Below are 8,033 nucleotides of genomic sequence, written 5' to 3' on the forward strand. Positions count from 1 at the left end.
GGGGGAAAGAGTTTAGTTGAGTTAAATATGAGAGAGGCTACATGATGTTCTTTGACGAGGATTGGACCTGGATGGACGGTATGGCACTGTTTGCACGCGTTCTGGCGTGGCGACTCATCATACATGTGTCACACGTGCGTCGTGGAACTTCTTATGTTATTATTATTGTGGGGGTTGACCCTTGCCGTCTCACGAACCCCAACCCAACCAAACCCACACAGTTCATATCTCTGTTCCTAGAAAGGACGGAAATACATTAATAATAAAATAATAAAGGGATAACATAGTGACACTAAACCAAACCATGTGAATGTCGTCAATGACGTTATGACAGCACGAGGAGTTTTGAATATGACCTGATGACGGGGATTTGGCCCTCCAAAACTGGCAGCCTCTTGACAATTAAGTGCAGTCTTCTGACAATTAGGCAGTTCGCCACAGGCAGTTCACCCTCATGTAGCCTAGCACCTCAGAACAACTAGGTAACACTCGAGACCATTTTGACAACAATTTACCTTTGCCAAGTTGATGGTGTCCCACTAGGCGTAGCCTGGCACGGGCGCGGCCCGGCACAGGCGCGGCCTGGTGCAGGCGCGACCTGGTGGCCTGACCCTGGTGCGACCTAGCCTTGGCACAAGCTAGCAACCTGGCCCTGGCGCAACCTAGCCCTAGCACGAGCTGGCACCTGGCCCTCGCGCGACCTGGCCTTTGTGCGAGCTAGCAGCTTGGCCCTGCCATGACCTGGCGACTTGGCCCAGGCGCGACCTACGGCCTGGCCCAAGCATCGACCTGGCGGCCTGACACAGGCGTCAACCTAACAATCCCGAGGAGATCACCACCGTACCCCGCATTTTACGGGATTGTGACTTGTAACGACTATATTAGCTCACCCACTCCTCGAGTCAGGCAGAAATGAGCAACCTTACCAGTTGGTGGCTTTATCCCCACCTAACACGAAAGCAGGTCCCATCACAGCGGGAATCCAGAAACTGCTCCACCTAACCCACGAGGACTCCAGTATATAAAGACCTCACCCCCCAAGGGCGAAGAGAGGCGAAGAATGATGGTAACCCCTGCTCTCTAGCTCTCTCATTCTCTAATATCATCTTCAAGCTCTCTACTATCAAAGTGCTAACTTAGCCATCAGAGTGACCTCGCCGGGTAAACACCCCTAAGTTCTCTGATTCAGTTCTTATAGGTCCCTCAGCTCTCATCGTCTACAAAGATGAACTAATCATCTCCTGTAGGGAGCAGTCGGGTTTCACCAACAAGCAGCCCATCAAGGTAGCTCATCTCTAGGCAACCCACCAGGTAGCTCACCACCAGGCAGCTCATCAAGGTAGCTCATGACCAAGCAACCCATCAAGGTAGCTCACCACCAAGCAGCTCATCAAGGTAACTCACGACCAGGCAACCCATCAAGGTAGCTCACCACCAGGCGGCTCATCAAGGTAGCTCATCTCCAAGCAATCAAGGTAGTTCACCACCAGGTAGCTCACCATCGGGCAGCTCGCCACCAGGGAGCTCCACTTCAGCGTCTGAGTCATCGACCACAAGGGAGCAGACGAGATGATGAGGTACTTAGCAAAAAATTGATACATCACGAAAAAATGATACGTGACCGGAAACAATTACATCATGACCCATCTTACCATCGAACAAGCTCAAGTGCTGAATTGAAAAGTTTATTGTATTGTGTTTTAGTTGATTAAGTTCTTAAAGGAGGTTATGGGCTCGTTAATGGCTGAAGCTAAATTGGGGAAATTTATTGATTCCTCTATCTCATAAATAAATTTCTTAATATTTTATGAGATTGTAGAGTTGGAATTAGTGATATTCAAAGGAGGAGGGACCTGATCTTTCATGCCTAACAGTCCAAATCTGCCCTATGATCAGCCATTTGGCCACATTGGACCATAGTCTGTTGGTGAGATTGTGTGCACACATGTTCTTAAACTCATTTTCCTTGGTACCGGTAGCAAGTAGCTAGCAACAGGAACGGGAAGAACAAGGTTAAAATAATGAGTGCTTAAATCATTTCTTATTACAATCTATATCCTTTTTATCTCTATCTATTATATATATATATATATATATATATATATATATATATATATATGCGAGAGATCCCGAGTCTCTTTTAGTCCCTTCTTTCAACTTGCAATACATTAGTTTTGTGTTGTTACTTGATTGCCCAATACAATAACCCTAAATAATCAGCGATAAATGTGTTAAACATCCTAAAGAAAGGTTTTGTCATCACCCATAATGATTTCTTTCTTATTAGATATTTCTTTCTTATTTTCTATCTAATCAAACACAACCTAAAAATGTACTCATGCAAGTTTAGTTAGGATATGTCCAATCTAATGATGGATTATCTTCTAAGGGCCTGTTCGTTTGCTCTGAAGTCTGACATTTGAAAGTGTAATAATTACATCAAGAGGTATATTGGTATTGGTGAATTTTTCTTTTCTCTGAACTCTGAATGCAGATAATGTTGTTATGAATTCTGAATTCTGAAAACTATCAAATATCCATTTTGACTCCATATATGAGAGATTTTGTTTGTTTTTTTTCTTTTTTTGGTATCATTGGAAAACAAAAAGTTGTATGATTGCATTTTAAGAGATAAGAGATAAGAGGAAACGAACAACCAATTTTCTCTTAAAGTTAAAAGATTTCTCTTAAGAGATAAGAGTTAAGAGTAAACGAACATGCCTTAGGTATCTACGGAATGTCTTATCGTGATTGGCTTTGATCAGGTGCTCACACAGTTACACCCTGTGAACAGTCTCCTGCAACCTTGCATTGGGAATATCAATAGTCCCAATGCAAGGTTGTAAAGACTGTTTGAACGAGCATTGCCCTAACCAAACCCGAACACTGTCATATGGCTAATACCAAAGCAAAAAAGTCCTTTACTGCATAAAAAAAAACAAAGAGAAAAAAATAAAGTCCTGTTTTTTCCTTTTTTCTTTTTTTTTACACCATACGACCACCTATCCCTATAATAGGGCTACAAATGATTTGTGTTGTGCAACGACACACTCAAGATTTGGAATTGATTGGTAATAAATAAAGAAATAGAAAGAAAACAAAAGAGCCCGAGATGTTAAAGAACAGAGAGAGATTTACGTGGTTCAGACTTACTGCCTAAAGGGAGTAAAAATCTACTATAATCAACAATGGAATACATGTATGAACAGACTCACTAAACCCTAGTCCCCTTTGTACTCAAACCCTCACTCTCGATTGGTTTGTCTTTTTTCTTGTTATGAGCCATCAAGAACAAGATACTTTATTTATTATATGGGACCCAAATATGTGAAAACAGGTCGGGGATCCCCTCCACATCCACCACAGACCTTAATGAAAATTTCCCTTTGGAATCTTCTCCACAAATGTCATGAAATAGGAATTCAAGACAAATACATAGTAAATTAAATCAAATTGAAAATTGGTAGGTCCAAATTTGATTTGTTTATATTTGAATTTAAATTGAATCTTGTCCATGATATCTATATCACATTTAAATCAAATTTGCATTGCAACTATACATTGCATAAGATTAATAAATTCAATTAAAAAGGGTTCGACTATGATGTCGGAAAGATATGATATTGGAAAAACTTACAATTGGCATCATAAAAGTAGTAACCAATCAGATGGATTTTCACCAAATCCATTGGGGGGTGGGGGGTTGTGATTGGTCAAAGCCTTTCCGATATTATGTCTTTTCCCCATCATAGATTTTCCCAAAAGATGATCAAAATATTAATTGTTAGGCAAAACCTATGGTGCATGAATTGCATCCTGAAACAAAATGTGAACCAATGATAAAACATGTGATACTCGTCTTTAACACTATAAGCCTTGATTGTAAGTGCACCTTATTAATCATGAACTAATGAAAAGTAAATAGAATGCGGCCTTGACATGTCACAAATACTTGTGCATTAATACATTGTAGTTGGGCTTTAAATTAATAAAATGAAGGGAAAATTCCTGATTAGTACCCTATACTTTGGGCCTAGTGCCACTTTGGTCCCCTGAACTTTAAAATGTGACAATTTAGTACCCGAACTTTCAAAATGTGTCAATCTAGTACCTACCATTAACCGGTTGTTAACCAGCCGTTAAATGGCCTTTGAAGAGTGTCATCTAATTTTCTTTATCAACCTTCCAAACATTGACAAAAAATTAACAATCCTAAATCCTTGCCTCTTTTATTCAAAAAAGTTGGGGCCCAAAATGCCCATTGAGATGTGACCCCAACTTTCTTGAACAGAAGCAAGGATTTGGGATTGTTAATTTTTTTTGTCAACGCTTGGATGGTTGATAAAGAAAATTAGATGACACTCGAAGGGTATTTGTGTCTTTTTCAAAGGCCACTTAATGGTTGGTTAACAATTGGTATTATTGGATTGACATGTTTGAAAGTTTGGATACTAAATTGTCACATTTTAAAGTTTGGGGACCAATGTGGCACTAGGCCTAGGGGTGGCAACGAGCCGAGCTTTTCACAAGGTGCTCGATCTCGGTTAGGCTTGGTTTCAGCTGAGCTCGAGCCTAGTTTAGTGGCTCGATAATTAAACAAGCCGAGCTCGAGCCTACTAGAGCTCAGCTCGTGAGGCTTGCGAGCTGGCTCGAATATATATATTTGATATTTAATATATATAATATAATATAATAAAATTATAGAAAATAATATATATAATAAAAATATTATAATTCTTAATTTTTTAAATATAAAATAAAATATATATATATATATAATTTTTATTTTTATAAAATATTTTTTCTAAAATTTTTATAATAAAATATAAAACGAGTCGAACTCGAGCTTATGAATTCTTGACTCGAGTCGAGCTTGAGCTCAATGTTCTAGCTTGAACCGAGCTCGAGCCTAGTACTATTTTGCTTGACTCGGCTCGAATCCACCCCTAACTAGGCCCAAAGTACAAGGTACTAATCGAAAATTTTTCCAAAGATGAATTAAAAATGGTTTTAATATTGTATGTGATGAACAAAATGAATTGAAATAATTCATATGAAACTTGAACCTAGAATAATTTTCACCAAAACATGACATTGAAACAAACTTTAATTATAAATGGATCAAAACATGACATTGAATTCGAATTTGAATTTGGATGAATGGGCACCATTTACAGACCTATTATTATGTATCATATAACATGAGATAAGAATCTAAAACTTCGAACAAACGAACCATTACGATAGTGGAGCATGGCCTAAATCCTTTCCCATCAATAAAGTTACATATAATTGACCAGTAGTATATAGCAATAATGTGATTTGAAGATAGGAATTGTCGGCTCATTTCTTTTCGAGAGGGGTTAGCCCACTTTTTTTTAATGACAAGCCAAACCATGTGGATGGAAAATGAGGATTGCCTAATTCAACCAGTCGATCAACAAATATAACCGGGCAAATTCCGTCCAAAAGGTTGGGCAGAGAAAGGATTAACTGAATATATATCGGCTGTTGGACCACTCATTTTTGCTCTACTACCAGTCATTTGGTCTCAGCCCAAGGCAAGACTATATTTGGATTGATAGAAAATAAGCGACTCTGTTAGGTGGTGTTTGGTGTTGTAACTTGTAAAAGGCAGTTTTGCCATTACATAAGTATTATATAGGCGTTTTCATTTTATCAAACTAAAACTTTATTTGGGTTGATCAAATACAAACGTTTTTGCATCATGTGAGAATTGTTTCTAGTCTAGAGAAAAAAAAAAAAAACACCATTTAAATTGACTATCCAAGGAGCAGGGAGTATAAAACTTTACATTTTGTATGTATTTATATTATATATATTCATATTTGTATTTGTACTCCTTCCAAACTGAGTGTGTAACGTGTAAAATGCCAACAGAAATAATTAAAAGAAAAAAAAAATCAATTTTAACATGCTGACTTGTATCCAAAATGATCTTTTTCCAATACATGAATCAAATATAAACAGTTAAACACAATCCAGTCTGCTGGTTAATTAATTTATTGTTGAATCTGCAGACGCCAATATCAACTCCCCTGTACAGATTGCATTTTGCATTTTGCAACCATCTAATCACGTCTTATCGGGTCAGACCCATTTATTAATGGGGACTGGTTCAGTTCTGAGTCCAAATATTTTATTAATCCGTAGTGATTTGATTTGAATAGACAGTTCATTTTGATAAAATAATTAAAATAAAATGATCAAAACCATTGAATGGGTTAAATGGGACAACGGTTCGATTCTTTGGATTAATGAATGAATCGTTCAATGATTTTTGGTCAAGAATCAAATTTGAGATAAAACAAAATCGATTGCCTGAATGATTTCTGAGCCAAACAATCTGACTGTCTGAATCAACTGTGGTTTGAAAAGCATGGATGATTCCTTTTATGTGTATAATGAATCTTTTCATTCATTCATTCATCCGGCTCCTATAATTCTTTAATATTAAGGGATAAATAGGCTGCATTTCATCTCAAAAATCTGAAATTACATCCCGCTCCTAATCCACTAGTAACCCCCTTATAAATTGCTAATATTAAAGAATCAAAAGAGTCCAATTGGAGTCTATCGCATGAATGAAGATTCATAATTTCATATACATGAAAGGAACCACCACTGATTCATATCTACTCTCCAAAAAAAAAAAAAACTTTATTCTTAATTGAGTCAATGTTTTATATTTTGACCATTCGCTCTTATCCGTGTATGTCAATTAACTATATTAAAATACAAAACCTGATAAATTAAGTGTTTAAAAGATCTAATATTAATTATTTTTGCATAGTATTTTATTACTTTTAGAACAAAAAACCCAATAAATTAATAAACATAAAGGTTTTTTAATTAGATCAATTATAAAAGATTTGACCCCACCATTTTTGCCACGTGGAAGAATCCTATGACCACCAATCTAAACCATATGGAGGACCACCTACATGTGACAGAGTTAAGATCACTAATTCATTATTACATACTATATTTGGGAGAATTGGATATGCTCTCAGCGCGCTTCACACCCATCACCTATGAAATACAATTACACAAATCGTGAGGTAGGTGAGGCTTGTCCTGTGAGGAGCAGATCCGGACGCTATTTGGGAACTTCACTATTTTGCTTGTAATACAAATCATCTAATTAAAGAAATGGAAAAATCTATAATACCAAAAAGGCGAAAAGTATTAACAGCATTGGCCCTTGGGTTGGGCCTGCCCGGGCCTGATAATACTTGTCGGTCAGAACTGGTCCAGGCTAAGCCAGGGCAGAATCCGAGCTAGCCCTATGATTTAATAGTATTTATATTTTAAAATAAAATTTTAATTAATTTTATAATCAAAATTACAAAAGATATATTTATTTTTTTATAAAATAAATATGTGACATATATATTCGGTAAAATATTATGCCATATGTATAAAATACTATATATTATATAAATATATACAATTTCTGGGCTTGCCGGTCTTAGGGCTTGCTTGGACCAGGCCCAGGTGGCAGTGGGATTTTATCCCCCGTCTCTGCTACAATCAACTAGAGATCCCACCAACATCAGTTGGTTGCCACCTGTACTGAGACTTCTAAAAACAATTTGAAGTTCGAAGTAGGTGTTTGGGATCGATGCCATTTCTTCAAAAAAGGGTGCCACATCAGCACTACATCAGAAATTTGTTTTCTGAGAAAACGTCTGCTGGTTGGTTGGCCATTTTTTTGAGAAACGTTTTGTAGATCATGCCTTGGAAATTGGGAAATGTGTGGTCTGAGAAAATGTCCTTAAAGCCCTTTTTAGTATTTTCCCATTTTTTTACTATTGATAGTAATTGTGTGCTGATGTGACATTGGAAAACACCTATGTGGCAGCAACATCAATGGTAATAAATTGAAAACCTGAGAAAAGGTTTTACGAGAAAACAACATGCTTATACAACACTGTTTTCTGAGAAAATGTCTCCTAGGAAACGGCATCGACCCCAAACACCGCCGAACAGATGAAGAATGAGAGAGCAGC

Source organism: Nelumbo nucifera, chromosome 2 (assembly GCF_055504915.1).
Source record: "Nelumbo nucifera cultivar China Antique chromosome 2, China Antique-T2T, whole genome shotgun sequence".
NCBI lineage: Eukaryota > Viridiplantae > Streptophyta > Magnoliopsida > Proteales > Nelumbonaceae > Nelumbo > Nelumbo nucifera.